Raw genomic sequence first — 20,210 nt, forward strand, 5'->3', positions numbered from 1 at the left:
CAATGCCAATATAAATTATGTTATTTGCTTTTAAATAAAAAAAAAAAAATTTCGTCAGAAATTGTCCTTAAGTTTGTTTACAAAATGTTTGATAGAATTGTGTGTTAATTGTTAGAAGGGAAATTTTCAGAAGATGCATACAATTTATTTGTGAAAGATTTTCAATTTTTTTTGGAAACATTTGCTTGAAGTAGTTGAAATTGTTCACTAATTCACTTGTAGATATGCTCAGTACATTACTTCTGCAATCACGAGCTATGTGTCCATAGTTATGGCATTTTATGCATTCTATATGATCCTTGAAAGACGGAGCAATTGGCATATATTTTCTACTAATGAATCCATTTGAACATCTACCTTGTGATTCTACAAACTTACCTCTAGGGTTTTGATAATGATCTTGATAATCATCCCTATCATAAGATTTGTAATCCATAGCCTTATGCCCAAACTTAGTACATGAAAGATAATAACCATTAAACATATTAGGGTATTGATCTGGATCTTGGGGGGAGGGGAGGCCCACAAGATCTAAAAATCTGAAATGCCAAAAGAAAAGAGGAGAACACACAATAACAAAAACACAAAGAAACATTTATTATTATTAAAACAAATAATAATTGTAAATGCTACATTGTGGTGGACAATCCATCCCAATACAAAATGCGACTTGTTACCTATAGCCTTTTTTGGTTACAATACCACATGTAAATTCCATGGGTGGGTAAATACCATGGGTGAATGAATACCATGGGTGGATTTCACTTACAATACCATGGGTAAATTCCATGAGTGGATAAATACCATGGGAGGATGAATACCAAGGGTGGATGCCACTTACAATACCATGGGAAATTTGAGTGAATGAATACCATGGGTGGGTGCCACTTACAATAACATGGATAAATTCCATGAGTGGATAAATACCATGGGTGGATGAATACCATGGGTAGATGCCATTTTCCATTCAGATCATTCCTCTCCCTTAAGAAGTAATGATCCCCATTGTGTGAAGTTTCCTCCTAAGGAGCCTGTGTTGAATATGAAGAGACACTAAAGAGAAGGGTTTTGTGTGGTTAACCCATAACCGTGATGAACGAAGATCTTAGGATAGAGATACCCTATAATGCTTGTGACCAATTGTGATATTGACAGTGTGCGGCCTAACAAATGGACTTCGATAAATTGTGGGTTTGTGGATGACCCATAACCATGAAAAACGAAGATTCGAGGATAGAGATATCCTGTAATGTTTGTGACCAACTGTGATACTAACAATGTGTGGCCTAGTAAATGGACTTCGATGAAAAGGATTTTATGCGGTTGATCCATAATCGTGATGCTGACTGTTGATAAAGTAGCAGGTGCCTACATAGCCTGAGGTGGGAGGGAACGTCTCCAAAGAACCCAAGCCAGATGCTGCTATGCTGAAAGTGATGAATGTGAAGCAGGTGCCTACTAAAGTGAGGTAGGAGAGCACGTTTCCAAAGGGATCTCGCTCTGAATGCTGCTCCCGATATAAAGAAAAAACTAATTTAAAATGTGCATAACTTGGTCAATATAACTCAGAATATTTATTATAACATGTTTTTGGAAATAGAATGACCATTCTGCATCTTCCCATGTGATTGAAACCCCTATCTGGACACACTGGAAACTCAAATTCGTGCTGCAACTGTCTCATCGTCACAAATGTTATGGAAAAATAGTTGATTTTAAATCAACGATATCTCTCTCATTCGAACTCCAATTCGACCAATTTTTTGTTTTGAAATTGGGTGATTTTTAAAGATGAGTTCAGATATACAATCATTTGTTTGAAATTATGCACAAAAACTGAAAAAAATGATAGGAGAGCCGCCGTCCACGAATTGTCGTCAGAAAAATCTCTGCAACACAACTTATTTTAAAGCAGCAATATCTTCCTCATCCAGACTCCGATTCGGCCAATGTTTTTTTTGAATTTGGGTATTTTTTTGCAAGTAATCCAGATATGTTATTTGTTTTTGTAAATTTTGCTCCAAAAGTTGCATATTTGATTTGAAAACTCGCTGCCCAAAAAATTTCTGCAAAAAGATGAAAAAAAAACTTCTTGCTTTGCCCAAGAAAGTGCTCCATGGAGGTCCTAGCACATGGATAAAGTTTGTTGAAAATTGTTGCAAATTTTTGAAACTGAAATATGCATCAAACTCCCATTCCCATGGAGCCCTAACCCGAATATGATACCACTGATCCGAATCTTGGGGGGGGGCAAGATCTAAAAATTTGAAATGCCAGAAGAAAAGAGGAGAACACGCAATAACAAAACCACTAAGATATATATATATATATATATATATATATATATATATATATATATATATATATATATATATATATATATATATATATATATATATATCTTAGTGGTTTTGTTATTGCGTGTTCTCCTCTTTTCTTCTGGCATTTCAAATTTTTAGAATAGATAATAACTATAAAGACTACATTGTGGTGGACAATCTATCCTTATACAAAATGCAACTTGTTACTTCTAACCTTTTTTGGTTACAATACCACAGGTAAATTCCATGGGTGGGTAAATACCATGGGTGAATGAATACCATGGGTGGATGTCACTTACAATACCATGGGTAAATTCCATGAGTGGATAAATACCATGGAAGGATGAATACCAAGGGTGGATGCCATTTACAATACCATGGGAAAATACCATGGGTGGATGCTACTTACAATAACATGGATAAATTACATGAGTGGACAAATGCCATGGGTGGATGAATACCATGGGTGGATTCCATTTTCCATTCAGATCAGGTACTTGGATGAAATGTCTTGCCTTGATGATCTTTTGAAGACAATTTTTCTTAGAGGTAGATCAAAGTTTTATTGTTCTTTGTCCTTGATAACCTCAACATAACTTCTTAGAGAAACATTTTCAATCTTCTTATGTCTTTCACCTGGCCTTTGAAATATTTTTCTTTCAAACTTTTCTTCAAGCTTGCTTTGTGGGGGCTTGAAACTTGTGTCTTCATTGCATGGAGCTTCACCTACTTCTTTTGCCTCTTCAAGCAATTAATTTCTTGATTCTTCTCATTAATGACATGATTATTTGTTTTGACATCTTGCAATTGCTCCTTCTGCCATTCCTTTAACCTGTTTATTTCATCTAGAGCTGCATAATGTTCCTTTTTCTTTTGAATAACTTCTGCCTCGTACTTTTGAACATATTCCTCTAATTGGATTGTCAGGGATTTCTCTTTCTTTTCTACTTCTTGCACTTGAAGTCTTAGGAGAGAAACTTCCTCTTCGAGAATACAATTTTCCTTCTCTTTTTATTTAAGATCACGTAATGCACTAATTAATTCTTTTTCCATGTCCACTACTACTTCTTCTTCTTCATCTACTTTATCTGAATTACAACCATCTACTTTATTTGAATTACGATCATCATCATTATCTTCATCTACTTTATCTGAGTTACGATCATCATCATTATCTTCATCTTGAACTACATTGTTCTTTAAGTAGAGATTTTGAAGCTTCTCACAATGATGTTTGGCTGATGAGCACCAACCTACATTAATTTCACAAAATCTGATAAAGCACTTAAAATGACATTCATGGCTTTTGAATTGTACCTTCTTGATTTGCCGGTAGATGTATTTCTAGAAAAAACAAAATGCCATACATCGTATCCAAGAGTTCCCGAATAGGCTTCCATTCTACCTCTCCAAAATTCAAAGCATGATTCACCGAGTAAAGGAACTAGACCAACCCATTTCTCTTCATCATCTGTAATAGGTCTTGAACTTGGTGCAATATTGAAGACTTCCGTTGTTCATCTAGATGCATGCTTCCTTGAATTTCCCATTTTTATCTCTTGAGATTTGCCTTCCAATTGTTAAGATGCAACTAAAGGGACTTGCTTAGATACCAATTGTTGGAATATTCACTAATATTAAGAGGGGAGTGGGGGGTGAATCAATATTCGATACTTTTTAATTTCTTTAATTATAACATGTAAACATTAAACAATTAACAACACCATTCAACAATGCATAACATCAAAGACAGTTCACAAGATATTTTTTAGGTGGAAATCCTTTCGAGAGAAAAACCACTGAATAATTTTAATATAAGTCTTAAGGATTACATTAACAAGAAGCACCAACTTCCAAGATTCTCCAGTAAAAACTGGAAGGAGGCTCCAACTCCCTGATTTATCAACTCCAACTGAAAGGATGCACCAACACCCTGGTTTACCAGCTCAAGTTGAAGGGAGGTTCTAACCCCTTGGTTTTATCAGCTCCAACTAAAAGGATGCTTTGAAACCTTGGTTTATCAACTCCAACTAAAAGGATGCTCCAACACCCTGGTTTTATCAACTCCAACTGAAAGGATGCTCCAATGCCCTGGTTTTATCAACTCCAACTGAAAGGATGCTCCAACAACCTACAAGCTCAAAATTTCCCTAGCACCACCCTACAACTCTAAAGTGTTCTCATGCTCCAACTTTAAGGAAAACCAAATCTCTACCTTACACCACCTTTCCACCCTACTCAGCAAGCCGCCACTTGCCTTGAAGGCTCCGACCTTCAAATTACCTCAGTGGACCATGTTTCATATATTTTTAGGTTGGATCCACCTGTGATCAATATTAACATAAACAATATCAAAACAACCTGTTGACTTTGTTAATCTGTAATACTAGCTTAAGGCCATCAACAACAATACCAACTCTCTTTACTCACAAATTACTGGTCAACATGTTTATCTAATGGAAAACCCTAACAACATAGAGATAGATCCACAATAGGTCTCTGAGATGAAATTATTGTACTAATAGCATTTAAATTCAGTCAACCATAGTAAACTCTTTCTTATCAATAACATCAAGCCCTGATCTTAAACCTGCAGAACAACCTCTATCCAAACCTTACAAAAATAGCACAAACATTGTCCTCTCAGTTCAGGTAGCCCTTTACTTATCACACTCTAAACATCTACTACATATATTCTTGCATTGTCAAATAAGGCAGCAACTAAAGGAAATATATGACAATACTAAGCTCAATAAAGCTTGCACATATACATCAATCGTATGACATCAATGTGAACTGCCTCAACATTCAATAATATTAGTCCTGCATACAATAATGTTACCAACTCATAACCTCTAGCCTTAACTCTGCACTAGTTGAATAATTTACAACTCTTCCAATGATAATCAACACTCTTCCCTGTCATCACTTAACAATCACAACTAGAGAAACTCTAGATCATGCATGCTCTATCTATTAACTATATAATATGTCTAGTAGCATGTTATGCTATAACTAGATCAATGAAAATCTCAACCTTGCCACAAAAACATTATAGGGCGCATACTCAACTTCACTGACAACTATGCATATAAACAATAAGATTCCTGAAGTGTATCACTCAGCTCAAAGATACACACCATGTCAATCTGGCTTTCAACAGTGACGTAAAAATATAATAGTCTAGTCATTATAAAAGATCGTGATTTAAACTTGCCTCTCAACAAATTACAATAGGTCATACCATAGATGATGATTAACTTCAGGATATTTCAAGTGATTTGTCCTTGAAGATTCTCTTCAATAGCTGCTCAACAAGCCCCAATACAAGTATGGTTTTTTACCCAACTTCAGTCACTTTGGATCAGTGGCATAATCAACTTGTGTCTACAACTTGATATCCTTCTCCTGCTCAACTTCCACAGGCCTACCTGACTGCTGAAATGAACTTGAAATGAGATCTGATTCAACCTCCAAACAACAATTAGAGTGCCCTAACTCTGGCCTTGGGCAACCTTCAACGAACTACCTCAAGAATCGCTTGTGAATTTGCTTGGAATCAACTTCAACAAATAGCCTTAAGACATCCAAAAAGGCCCCTCTTGAGTTTTTCCGAAGGCCGAGAAGATCACCTTTGATTGGGCCTTATCGTTCTTCAAAATAAGCTACAACAATAACCTTAGAAGATCTACCACAAATGGGTATCAAATCAAGCTTAGAGAGGACCTTTAATATGCCTTAGACTTGCATACAAAATCTTCTGCAGGATTCCAAATTGTGCCTTAGAAAAAATAATTTGGTTATGCCTAAAAAATAACCCTTCATTAATATGAAAGAATCCTGAAAGAAGAGCGAAGTTATGCAATAGAAGAGGAGGCTCGAAATGCCTTAGAATACTGCCATAGAGGATCAAAGGACTACCATAGAGAGGCCTTAAGGATAGGCCAAAATCAACATTAGAAGTAAGCCTTGACAAACAAATTCTACACAGAAAGATAAAGACAAAAACCATTCAAAACTCAACCCTTCTTCCAAATGAGTGTGACTACCCTGGCCACAAATATGACATAACTAATTTTTGCTTTTGATAGTTGTGAGAATGATTATCCTAGGAAAGCAATCAAGCTCTTTATTTATAGTGAAGGAGGGGTCAATAAGAGGGGTTGACATGCCCAACAAGCCATGGAGCCGACCTTAATAGCTTCAAAATTTAAGAAGACAAATTCAATAGTTTAATGGGCCAACCTAATCTCCAATTTGGGATTATTTCCACAAATAAGATTTCTCTTAATGGGGCTAACTTAACCCTTCTTTGGTGGCCAATTTGGACTAAAAAATTCCTCGTTTGGAGGGTTGATTGGTCAACCCAAGATCCATAGAAAATCAATCGAGGTTTTCATTAAACATCAATGCCAGATTTCATCAAACTACCTTTAATACCTTAGATGGGGCATCTTAACCACACTATGAGGGCTCCAATTTTTTCAAGACATATCCCTTCAACCACGAGTTATGTGGTGAGCCACCTTCCGTTGGAATCGACATGACACGTACTGTCATTCTATGATGAAATTGTGAGCAAAACACTAATCTTTTGATTCACTTTTCTCATCAAATGCAGGGTGTCATGACCACATCGCAGAGGCTTGCTTCTTTCTCTTCTTTTCAAGGCTTCTTGTCCATTGAAGCTTCCAACTAATGCAATCCATATACGAATATTAAGAGAGTTCATAGATAAACATTGGCATCAATGACAACACCATTCAACAATATATATTATGTTCAATAATGATCAATTTAGTTGTTACTTATATTTAATAACAACAAATCATTATAAACTAATTACCATATTATTATTATTATTATTTTTTATATTAATTATAATAATTAACGATATTTGTTTGGCCTCAAATACTAATAATGTCCCATACACTTTTGATTGATTTAGAAAACTCTACACAATTACATTAATCACAATTACAACTAATTATTGTTAACTATAATTAATTATGATTAATTATAATATCAAAATTAATTGAAAATAGTTAAAATAAATTATATAAATATATAATTTTTTTAATATATTTTATTACCATTCATTAAAGTTAATAAGCGTTGATTAAATTAATATAAAAAAGGAATTAAAAATATTTATGATTAATTGATAAAGTATAATTAATTGGAATAAATCTATTTACTTATAATACATTACAGTAAAGCTAATTCATTATAAATACTTGTAAGTTGTAATGATTGACTATACTTCATGACACACACGCACACACACACACACACATATATATTCATTTGGATGTAGTTTGGATGGTTATAAGAAATGTTGTTATCCTCCCTATATGGTTTCAATTCTCGAATGTGACATATTTGAGCTTATAATGAGTATATCATTGTAATTCATTTGATCCTTATTGTATGAGGTTCCCTTCGGAATTTCGATATGTATATTCCCCATATATATATATATATATATATATATATATATATATATATATAGATATATATAGATATAAGAGGAATCAATAACTTTAGATTACTTGTACGAGGCCCATGTTTAAAGCTGACTGACTGCCACTATAACCTCTAGACTAGTGCCAACAACCCGCAAGCCATCATTTAGAAAATTGACGACTTAGCAAGGATTAAGGCATCTCAAGGCACACCAGGGGTGTGAACCTCTATTCGAGGGTAATTTACCCTTCTACTCTTATCACAATGGACCAACATGTCCCTTTGCAAGAATTGAACCCAAGTGAAGGTGAGAAAGAATTGCGCCACCAACCATTGTAGCTAGAACTCAAGACAAGTTACACATTTTTTCACACAAAATGCATGTAATCCTAAATCTAGTGTTGGAAGATCAAAAGGAAAGAAGTAGAGACGACCCCATGATTTGAGGTCAATAATAAGATGAATGTTGAGAATGTTGGGGATTGGTTTGAGATAGCTTTGTTTTCATAAATATGGGTATGAGGGGTTTTAGAGTACACATTTTTTTAAAGAATTAAGTTATTATATAGCAATGGGTAATGAAAATAATGACCATAAACCATTACTTTAGCTTATGGAAATAGAAAAGACAACCGTTCAATCTCTCACTATCATTGGTAGGTGAAATGTCTAGCAGATATATATGGGAATATTTGATTAAGTTAACATATCTACTAGATGAAAATTCCATTATGTTGAGATTAGAACAATATGATCCAAATAATTTCTTTGACGCCATTATATCAAGACAATAACTTCATATGGAATTAGAGGGTACCATGTTAGAAGAAATAAATCAAAAGAAAGTCACATGCGTTCATTAAAGAATTGGTGATTACTTGTCTTTCTTGGGATTCATTAGAGGATGAATCAATAGCATCACAAGAGATGATTATCTCTAAGGAAAACTATATTATTTCTAGTGACCTAAACAACAAGGAAAAATCAAAAGTAAGAAAAAATTGGAAAAATAGTTGATGAATTCAATGGAATATGAACTGGAGATGCATGATGGTGTAAGAAGCTAGATTGCAATGCTGAAAAATTTATATAACAATTTAAAAATTGGAGTAAGGAGAGGGAAGATATAAGTGACAACTCATAATGAATAGGTGGAAATGAGGCAAGTAGCAAGGTTTGTATCTATAAAGGGTTAAAGAGTAGCACCATTCGATCATAATAAGTAATGTCTACAAGTGCACATAAGTTCCCCAAGAAAAATGAAAATAGGGTTTGATGTAGTGGACTTAGGAGATTGAGGACTACAATGAGCTAAGAAATTTTATTTACAATATTTTAAATGATACAAACAAAATGTTAAAGATAATCAATTAATGATTATTTTTCTTAAGGTTTAATAAACCAAAGTTGGCCTAATAAAAGTCATCATCATATAAAAGTATGTTTTATACATACATTAACCTAAAAAGATTGACTTAAAAGTATTCATAAACAAGTAATTAACACATGAAATTACAAGAGCTACTAACAATCCATAAACTAACCACATAGAGAAGAAATTTTGTCATGATTTTCACCCTACATTATAAACTTATAAAGGAAATGTGAATTCTCACAAGCACATATGGTCATGACACTTAAATAAATTTCACATAGGATATTACACTTGCTAGTGCACCTACTAGAAACCATAAAGGAACTAAAACAAACACACTAAAAAACAACATTGTTATTTCTCTAATTAATTTATTTTTAATGACATACATTAACTCATTACAAAATTAAGTTAATTCATTAACTAAAAACTTCAAAAAGTGACCTATATTTTATTTATTTAGCCATTTGGTGATACAGATGCACACATCCATGATATGTCCACAATTAATTATTATCATCTTCCATCTCCTTTGTTCATTTCTCTTTAATTTAATTTTTGTGAATTGTATATAAGCTACTATCACCATGACTATATTGGAAAGATATACATTTTGATACAAAACATCTAGAGAATATGGCCTGTGTGTTTTTTCCACTTTATAAAAAAATTGACACATTACAAACTTGATGTTAATCTTGTATGTGTAATCTCCATCTTGATACAATCTCATCAATGCGCTTTTTTATTTGTATGCATGGCATTAAATAGTATGCCACATTCTCTTCATTGTCACATGATGCAATGACAACAAATACAACACCTACACACACAATTCAAAAATTAGTAAAGTTTGTTTGTTTGAAATTTTGAACATTACATTGAAGAGGCCAAATAAAAATACCCAATAATATTACATGGGCCCATTAATCCCTACATATCTTCCCTAACAACATTGAAAATCAATTATGATCCAATGAAAGCACATCATCTTCAATGTACATATATTTTCCATGTCAAGATTTGATGTTGCCCCATTGGATTAAGTAGAATATGTTTCCATTGTCTCACAAATACTTCATTTTGATCAAATGCACATCACTTCACATCAACATAAAATCTACAAAAGCAAGTGTACTTTATCATCTCAATTGCAAAGATGGGACCCATTTCTCTTCTCCAAACAAAATGTAATTTCTTCATGTCAAGTATAGTTTCATAGTACTAAGGCATGGATCTATTCACATCATTGAGTGTGATAATATAAAAGAACCCACATCATAAAGAACAATTTATTTATTTATTTCCCACTCAATGTGTTGTTCAAAGTATGTCAAATTTGAGGTTGAATTTGCACATTATAGTAGCTTACCTACATATCAACCTTGATTGTTCATGACCTAAATGCATTTTTCACTAGGCACCTACTTTAGTGGAAGATTTGAGTTATAAACCATGACAAAGTAAAAAGAAAATTGCTTATAAACCTAAAGAAAATGTTTATAAAGAAAGAGTTTATAAACCTACTTTAGTAGATGATTTGAGTTATGAGAAATATAGTTATAAACATGAATTCAAAAGTCAAACATCAGTAAAAAGAAACCATAAAAGAAGAATGTAAAACACACAAAATCCTTGAAAATAATAATCCCTAGTTAGAATAATAGTAACTATAGTGTACCTCTCTTTGCAAAGAAACTGTATAATTCTTGACAAAGTAACCAACAGATAATATTACGCTAGTTTGAATAACTCATGATAGTACTTGCATTATACCTCTCTCTATGGAGCAAATGTATAATTCTCATCAAAGTTTCCCATTGATAAGATTGTGCCTAGCTTGAATACCTTGCAAGAATATTTGAATTAGAAATCTTATTCTAAACTTGTATCTAATATTTTTATCATTGTGATTTTGAAACAACCTAGCAATTTCTAAAATAAGGATCTCATATTTCAACAAGTCAATCCTTTTAGACACCACATCCAAAGGTGAGGGTGAATTCATATTAACATACTAATATCTCTTCCATGTGGTGATGCTATCTAATACTTCAAGGTGTATGGGATCCAAACAAAAATTCCTAAGAAAGAGTGTCAAATTACCACATTCACAACACATTTTTCCACCTGTATGTATTTTACTAAAAATCACATCTTTAGGATTCCTTCTACATATAATATCATCAAAATACAATCGTAAATTGCGGGAGGAAGGTCAAATTTCTAGTGCATTTTGCAAAAATATATGAAGATGTCATAATAGAACTATAATTTAATATGGCATCGACAACAATAAGTGTTGTGGTCTATGTTTAGATTAATATACCACAATTTCAATTGATCAAACATGCAAATGGTGATGTGGACATTAATGCTTCTTTCTTGAAGCTCCTCAAATAATTCAACTTTGCATAATCTCCATAACATGTTTACAATACTCATCATACACACATCTAAATAGGCATTGTCACAAAAAAAGCTTCCTATCTATTATACCACAAGAATGGGTTTCCCAACTTTCTACTACCATCTCTCTAACACCTTCTCAAAGCCTTTATCACTGAGGCTCCCTACATATAAGTGCTCAAGAAGCATCTTCATCAATTTTTTAATATAAAGAACTTGCTCAAGAAGCATCTTCATCATTTTTTAATATAAAGAACTTGAATGTAGTATGCTTTTGCAATGTTATTCTTGAAACATGGAGTAGTTTTTGACAAGGCCATTGCCATTCATTTCTTGAAGTTCCTGGTGTCATAACAAAGGCTATAATTGTCCTACAAGTAATGTGGATATTTATTTGTCTTGATTTCTCGAAGGAAGAGAATGATTGATATTATTTTTGATACATTTTCATGTGCCATTACATGTTTACCATTTCGAAAACCTAACAACTTTATTGTCTCTCTTAATTTTGTGTGTTTATCCAATCCATCTGAGATGTGAGGCTGCACAATTACTGGTTTTTGCTAAAAAAATCTTAATGATGTTATTAACATGTTCTCTCATTGCTTGATCATGAATAAAGCCCCCAAATTCTTAATCTTTCTTTGCATCCAAATTCTCTAAAAAATTCCTATCCCTTTCAAAGCCACAAAATTTCCAAATATTTTTTAAACTTGAGAGGGCATAGGTTCTGATGGTAGCTAGTTTGATATTGTTCCTTCATAATCCACTAAATTTAGTATGTGTTACATATAAAACACGTGTAAAACAGAATACTATGAAAATTACAAACCAAAAGATAAATCAAAACTATGATCTAATATATCTTGGATGAATGTAGTTAAAAATTACAAATGTTAGGTTATGGGTTGGACCAAATGCTAACCAATAGATTGGTGTGTACACTCCCTAATGATGTCTATGTTAAAATCAACTACATTTTCTAGTGGGTTTGGTTCTTCCTTTCTTTATGCATGGTATCACCAACATTAGTTGCTATTTTTTTCTTTTTTCTTTTCATGCAAGCATGGTCACATGTTCTCCATTTTTCTCATTATCACTTTATTTTCTCTCACACTTTATTTTTGTTAAGTCATTTTCATTCATATTTTCTTGTGTACTTTCTCCTATTCCTCATCTTATTGTTGAGTTACTCATATTATATATTTTGGTATATTTTTCATATCATTGCGACAGATTAATATTTGTTTATATATTTTTTTTGGTCTTTTAACTATGATATAATACTTATTACACAAATTAACCATTGATATAATACTAGTTAGAACAATTAACCATTGCAAGAATATTAGTTGCACACTTCTCCTTTTTTGTGTTTTGTTTCAAGTGATTCTATTAAAATTACAACAAATCCTTGATCAAAGTATCGACCATGATTACAATTATGACCTCGATCAAGATTATTACCTCAATCAAGAAAATTTGCTTAACTCAGCAAGACCTTGATTCAAGGTTAAATAAACCCTTGTTTGAGGTTATTTGAAACTTTGTTCATGATGAAAATAAGCTATTGATCGAAGATTTTTGATAGGTATAGGTTTAAATTTAGGAATCCTACCTCCTCTCTACATGATTTTTTTTGCAGTCACAACTTTGGGTGGGTGAAATTCCTTCTCTTCTATGTTAGGTTGTGGACTTGATGTTAGTGGACTCATCATTAATCTCTTATCGATGGCATATCATTTTCATTTTTATTTTGTATTTTGTACCTAATAATTATATATAGTTTTCCCCTCACCTCTAGTTGTGAAGGAACTAAGGGAAAGTTAGTAGCATAAAAATTACAAAAATAAAAAAATATATATTTATGACAGTTATAAATGTTTACTCTCCAAAATGGTTTTATGTTTTCTTAGTTTATGTAAATAGGAGAAATAAATTTGGTACAAACACAAGGGCGTATAAATTGTGATCCAAATATTAATTAGCCATCTTTGAAAAATAATAAAAAATACAATTTTCATAAAGAAAAGTGGGATAAACAATATCTCGTGGAGATCATGCTCGTATATTTATTTTTTGAAAATAATACATTTAGCATTGAAATTATTGATGTAAACAAATATTCTTCAACATTTTCAAAAAGTGGAAGGGCAAACCTATAATTAAAAACACACACATTAAATGACAATAGAAAAATTGTAAAAAAGATAACACAATTTCCAACATAATTTTTTCATTGCATACAAAACTCACACAACATTTATGAGTTTTAAGTTTATATAAAAGTTCAAATTTTAATCACCACATTTCAATGACACACGTTTATAGCTTCACCCCAAGCTTCAATTGGAAAAACTCTCACATGATAGATCTAGTCTTATCTACCGTGTGCGAATCCTCTAATCCTACAAGGGAGTATGTTTCAAATAAATCCTATGATCAATAGTTGTCCATCTAATGAGAGAGTTCAAAGCCATCCATTCTTTGATACCATGTTAAATTTTATGGAATCCACAAATGCAATAAAATAATGGAAAGAAGAAAGGGCATATTACAAAAAAACAAACGTTTATTTGCTTTATGATAATTCAACTAGGTTATGGTTTTCTATACAAAATTGGCATAGAGTTGCCACTTCGGCATTTTAAAATTTATTAACACTTCACTAATCAATCCTTTTAAATATTTGTTCGCACTTATTAAACTAATTCTCCTATATATGCTCACACTAATCAAGTTAATAAACACTTGCTAAAAACTTGAACTTATTACTTACATAAAATTAATCCAAACTTGAATTCTTATTATAGAAAGAGAGGATGTGTAGTTGTATCTAGAACATATAAACTACCTTAGTCAAGATATCAAAGGTTGGCAAGACAAAGAAAATGACCAAAATAAATAACTTGTCTCACTTAAACCCCTCATAGAAAAATTTGAAAATATGGGTTAGCTTTCTGTGTTTGGGAAACTGGGATAGCTTTCATGGTTGATTAAATGTTCATTTTCTCTCCATTTTGTTGACACAAAAGTTATTTTCAATATTTTAGTTAATCTATTTTTTTAGAATGCATAACCCGAAAGTACTTTATATTTTTAGTTTATATGCACTTTTTAATGTTAAAATCCCAAATTATTATTTAAAGTGAAAAAATGATGGGGAAACATCATAACCTATGGAATTTTGAAATTCAACAAAGATTTATGATCCCTTTTAAACATTTGTAACCTTAAGTTACTACATGTACACTTGAAGTGATTTTGTACTCTTTTGTGACCACAAAATATAAATTTTGTTTGAGGTTCAAGAAAAAAAAATTGTTCAGATTTTAGTAATAAATATATTAAAAAATTCTCAATGAGATAAGTTTACATATGAAAAAAATGGAACGTTGGCCATATAATATACACACATCATAAAATAAATTTGTGAAATAGTCCTTACAATATATTGATGATAAACATGGCCATGTAATAGTAAACATTCTTATAAGAATTGTTAATAAAAGATGTATGATACATTAACTTTCAAATTTTAATCCAAATAGAGAAATCCCGTGATGTACAAATTTTAAAAAGCTAGAGGAGAGTCCCTTAGATTTCCTTAAATTCAAGAATTCAACATGTTAAATTTGCAAAACAACAGTTCTTTCATTACCACAAACTAACAATAAACCCATAAATAAATACTAACAAATCATCATTTAGTAACCTATTGAGCTTTCAATAACTTCCCCAAGTTCACAAAACACGGAACCACTTGTTTATCAATGACCTTTGGTTTTGGTCTTTATGGTTTTTGAGACAAATTGTATTCAAATTATAGCCTTATCTTTGAAATTTCTACTATTGAAGGGCTTTCAGAATTAACCAATTTCTCTATCTATTTGAGCCTTTAGAAATGTTTAGAAGTTTCTCCTTTGTTGAATGACCCATTTTGATGTCTTTTTACCCTCAATTCTCAAATCATGCATCATTTTACTTCTTTTTCAAATCTTAGGGCCAATTGTCAAATTGGATCCTATTTCTTGATATGATCTATTTTCTTCATTCAAACAATGTTCCTTCTAGATTCTAATTTAAATATCAATTTCTAAATCATTTTTTTTTACCTTTCAAACATTTTATTTTATTTTATGAGGAGACTCGATCCTCAAATTGGTATACTCCTTGCCACCTTTTCCCTTATTTATTTTTCACTTTATGAATTTTGAATATGATTCCTAGATCAACCTGAATCTTTGGACCATGCCCTTTTATCAATTCAAATTTCCATATTGTTCCCAACTTTGGAATTGGGCTCCATATGTAAGTTGAGCCTTTTTCTTTTTATTTGTTCCCTTGCTTGATTTTGTCCAGGGAAATTTCCAAATTGGCCAAAATCTTTTTATTAAACCATTTTATATGTTTTGAAATGTTTATTGCCTCAATTTTTTGATTAGGCCTTGTTACCCCTCATATTGACATGAGTGGTAAACACGATCTTGTGTAGATTGGCAGAATCATTCTAGCCTTCCAAATCTTGGAACAATGGTGGAGGTTGCTTTAGGTATGTCTCTTTTTCTTCACAAATCTTTATAATGGTGGTCACATCTTAGTCACTTTCACTTAGTGTTGCAAGGTTAACCTCTAACATGGTGATGCATTTACCTAGTTCCATTCATATTCATGTCATTTCCACAGTTTTACCTAGGCTTATTGTTTGTTGCAAGCATATTATAACTTTTTGTCTAGCTAAAATTCACTTTTCATGTACATTTTCACCACTTATCACCATTTTACCTAGGTGATTTGTGTATCACATCACATCTTAAACTTTTTCCTAGGTAAAATCCTCAATTATACTTACATTTCACTCCAACCCATCTCATAAAAGGTGCATGGTACTTTTTCCCTATAGCTCCTTAATTTTGAAACCAAATTAGCCCTTAAAATTTCATATTTCCACCTTTTTCCAATGCGAACACACACCTAACTAGTTTGTAATAATTTAATTAAAATTTAAGTATCCTAAATCTTAGATTGAGTGCCTAATATTGGTATTATTAGTACATTATTGTTCTTAATTCTCCATTGAGGCGTCCTTTTCCCTAAGTTTTATTTGCTAATTAATCACTCCAAGCTATAACTTAAGTCCATGATGTACACATGTGATGAGGCATTCTCCCTTTTGGCACATATGCCATGTAAAAAAAACATGACAAAAAACCAATTCACCCTCAGCTTAGTTTAACCCTTGTTCACACATGCTAAGTCACTCATGTTTGTTTTTATCCATTGGCATGAGATTTGAGGAGTTAGTTGAACCTTGAGTTGACCAGGAAAACAATTTACCCATGCACCCTAGGGTTTTGACCCTCCACCTTATCCACTCATGCACACATCCCTAGGTGGTGTGCTCCACTATGAGGATATATCATCTTCTTGCATAACCTTGTTCACACCTTACACACTTGTGAAGTGACTAGTGATGGCTATACTTAGTCAAAGGGCACCCATTTGCACATATTTGGAGGTTACATGATATTAATGAAGACACATTTGAAAAATTGACATAGGTACCCATTCTAGGGTAAGAACTTCAAGGTTGATTTGGTCAAAGTCGATGCAAACACACACTAATTATTTCACAAGGAGGATTTAATATGCGCAAATTCTTGACCCAGTTGATGAAGGTGTCAGACCAGATCTATCCTCTTCCTTACAGAAGAGACACTAGAGTTGCACAGGCCGTGGGGGTGCAACCATCTACACAGGATTGTGGGGAGCAAGTAGATACACCCAGTGTGACATAGGGATCACTCGTATTGGAGACTCCCTTGACTGTGTCAGTTGACATTTTAGTGGAGAGAGTGGAGCATACCCCAGTAGTGCCATCCGTTGAGGTGGTAACTGGGGTCGTGTCTGAGTTTTTGGGTGATAGTAGCACACAACAGATGGGTGAGGTGCCAGGAGACATATCCACCCTTGATGAGGCACTGAGAGATACAAAGGTGTTGGATGATGGTGGCACACAGAAGTGTCATCAGTTTCAAGCCGATCTTCTAACATTAAAAAGGAAGACCACGTTAGTACGAGAGACTATTCTGCTACAGAACGAGGAGCTGGAGGGCATGAGAGTGGTTTGTGCCGAGTCAGTGGCCCAGTTGGCTCACATTGGGGAATGGTTGGATTCCCTAATGGTACAGTTAAAGGGCACATTAGAGAGTCAGAGCAACCCTCTTCAGGCATACATAGATGGGGCTAACAACATTGTTGGGTCACCTTTGCCCATTGGAGAGAGAGACAGAGCTACCTAGTCAGATCTCATGTGTTGACCTGGATAGCGGGATGAGACGATCAAAGTTGCACAGGGTGCAACATCCGCATGTTGGGGTTGTTCTATGTGTGAGAGTTCGTGCATTCGATCCCTCTCTTGGGGTTGGATGGCGAGAGATTCTGAGTTGTTACCCAGTGGAGTGGGCTATGGAGATGGTGGTGGACACGAGTGTAGCTCAGCAGGAGCTCCCAGGCACTGGGGATACCAAAAGCCTAGAATGGCATTGGGTCTCGGTGGGACTACCTATCATTTCCCATATATGCCAGTTGACTACGACCTGGATGGTAATTCACCTAGCAGTTGAGCATGCACATTCGCTAAGGGAGTTTTAGTTAGCACCAATGGCCAACCATTTTATGGGCAGATTCCTTGGGTTGTCTTGTTATGACGATGGTACACAAGATCACGGGGTGATTAACATACTCTGGCAGGAGTTTGTCGAAGGAGGTGGCATTGGCGGGCCACCAGACGGTGCCTTGTATGGAGCAAGGGATTCTTCACGTTTGTGTGGGGCATTGAAGACGCAGAGGAGTAGAGTAGTGGTGGCATCACTACTGACACATAAGGAGATTCACTTCTTGGACCCCTTAGGGAGGATTTGGAGTGAAGATCCATTCATCGACGAGTATAGTGATGTGACAATGGAGGTGATGATACCGATCAAGTGTGGGCCAACACTAGAGACACAACTCTAGGCCATCACATCTAGGGATGTGTGGGAGCATCTAGTGTTGAACAGTTGTCTACAGGTGGACATGGAGATGCATGGTGGTGTACCATAGTGTGTTGGATTGCATTTTGGAGTAGGAGTGTCTTACATCACATTGAGTACATGGGGGGAGTGACTGGTGCCTTGACACAGACAGGGCACGAGACGGTATAGGGTGGTATAGCGGTAGCCAGGGATATCTTGTGGTGTACAGGGACAAGTTGCGGCATACAGTGGCATGTCGAGGAGTGTGGTGGTACTTGGTGCTATGCAGTGGCATATGGTGTGACATAACGGTCCCTTGGAGCGTTGCCTATAATGAGACTTGTGGACAGGGACATTAAGTGTACTATTAGGTGCAGCTCACCCGGGATCGACGAGGATGTCGTTGAGCTCCTAAAGACGCCATGTTCAACAGAGACAGGTCTTTGACTAGTTTATCAATAGATTTGAGGCAGAGAGAGGGGCATCCATAGGGTTATTCTTCAATACCCCTGCAGACTCTTGATCCTACCCTTGGGGACCTACCCACCCATCACTCTCCAATTGAGATGTTTGGTGGAGGCATAGGCTGATGGATACAGGCTTAGGGATGGCGTGGTTTATTGTTGAGGTAGCATAGGTTCCACTCATGGGCTCACACATGGGGAGTCGATTGCGAGGGAACTGCATGATGCACTTTTGGCAAGACAGTCTGAGGTGTCACAGGAACCCGAGGGATGGTGGATGGTAGACTTTGTCTACAGGAGGTCACCCAGACTCCGAGTAGTATCTAGGTGTATCGTCAAGAGTTGGGGTAACAGATTTCACTGCATGGTCTGGCAGAAGCAGGTCAGGTTGGCTTGCGTGGGACATAGCCCTGATACTCGGGGTCCCCTCAGGGATACATACAAGGGTCAGAGATGAGGGCCAGATGGGTTCTAGCAGGTAACAACGCTACACAGCGGCATCTCATGAGGAGTGGGAGTTATGAGCTCCTAGTATGGTTGGGGGATCTAGGGATTCGGTTGGTGGGTGGATCACTCGACTTTGTGATGAGCAGGTTCATGGCAGAGGGTGATCCCGTTCACCTTGGGGTTGACACATGGGGGATCACTGAGACCTCCACTGCATGGCGAGGAAAACTTATCCTATTGTTGCTTAGGGTCGAGATTCGCAGTGGAGGGGTAGATATTGCCATCATGGAGATGCCCAGGCAGGATGAGCTTAACTCTCACAAATTTTTCGCCACTAGGCCTCAGGAGAGGAGGACACAGTCTGCGCACAATGGGGAGAATGTCATAGTCAGAGTAGTGCAGCGTCAACATGGTGGCACCAATCTGAGATTAGCAAGGGACATGAGCATCAAAACTCTTCACAAATCAATAATCTTTAGGGATGAGATAGCTATTGCAGGGGGAGATCATGCAGATCTTCCATTGGGCCTTAGCGAGTCATTGATGGAGTGGGGGACTTCATTAGCATGATAGGTGGGCTAGCAGGATGCTATCTGGAGAAGCTCACGTGAACGAGATGCTATCTCTACACGGCTTGGGTGGTCTCTTTGAGAGTATACTCTTGGAGTGCATGGGATGGCCTATGTGGTAGGACAACTTCACGAGGAGTTCG

The sequence above is a fragment of the Pinus tabuliformis genome, chromosome 1_2, assembly GCF_031772625.1.
Source record: "Pinus tabuliformis cultivar Carrire ecotype Pingquan chromosome 1_2, CPIR1, whole genome shotgun sequence".
Lineage (NCBI taxonomy): Eukaryota > Viridiplantae > Streptophyta > Pinopsida > Pinales > Pinaceae > Pinus > Pinus tabuliformis.